Source organism: Seriola lalandi, unplaced genomic scaffold (assembly GCF_002814215.2).
Source record: "Seriola lalandi dorsalis isolate HSWRI2012SDOR001 ecotype SW California unplaced genomic scaffold, Sedor1 jcf7180002054570, whole genome shotgun sequence".
Classification (NCBI taxonomy): Eukaryota; Metazoa; Chordata; class Actinopteri; order Carangiformes; family Carangidae; genus Seriola; species Seriola lalandi.
This window is the reverse complement of record NW_019525123.1, coordinates 1,900,838-1,901,394: the sequence shown is the minus strand read 5'-3', so window position 1 is coordinate 1,901,394 and position 557 is coordinate 1,900,838. Positions and strand designations below refer to the sequence as shown.

Sequence of the window (557 nt, the reverse complement as noted above, 5' to 3'; positions counted from 1 at the left end):
ACCAAAGAGCTGTCAAAGGACACCAGAAACAAAATTGTAGACCTGCACCAGGCTGGGAAGACTGAATCTGCAACCGGTAAGCAGCTTGGTGTGAAGAAATCAACTGTGGGAGCAATTATTAGAAAATGGAAGACATACAAGACCACTGATAATCTCCCTCGATCTGGGGCTCCACGCAAGATCTCACCCCGTGGGGTCAAAATGATCACAAGAACGGTGAGCAAAAATCCCAGAACCACACGGGGGGACCTAGTGAATGACCTGCAGAGAGCTGGGACCAAAGTAACAAAGGCTACCCTCAGTAACACACTACGCCGCCAGGGACTCAAATCCTGCAGTGCCAGACGTGTCCCCCTGCTTAAGCCAGTACATGTCCAAGCTTGTCTGAAGTTTGCAAAATAGAACTTTTTGGTAAAAACTCAACTTGTCGTGTTTGGAGGAGAAAGAATGCTGAGTTGCATCCAAAGAACACCATACCTACTGTGAAGCATGGGGGTGGAAACATCATGCTTTGGGGCTGTTTTTCTGCAAAGGGACCAGGACGACTGATCCGTGTA

General features: G+C 48.3%; 1 protein-coding gene across 1 annotated transcript in view; it reads left to right on the top strand.

Moving 5' to 3' along the window:
- rttn (rotatin) overlaps nt 1-557 on the top strand; it is a 33,579-nt gene that overhangs the window by 12,268 nt on the left and 20,754 nt on the right. The gene's annotated exons all lie outside the window — the stretch shown is intronic.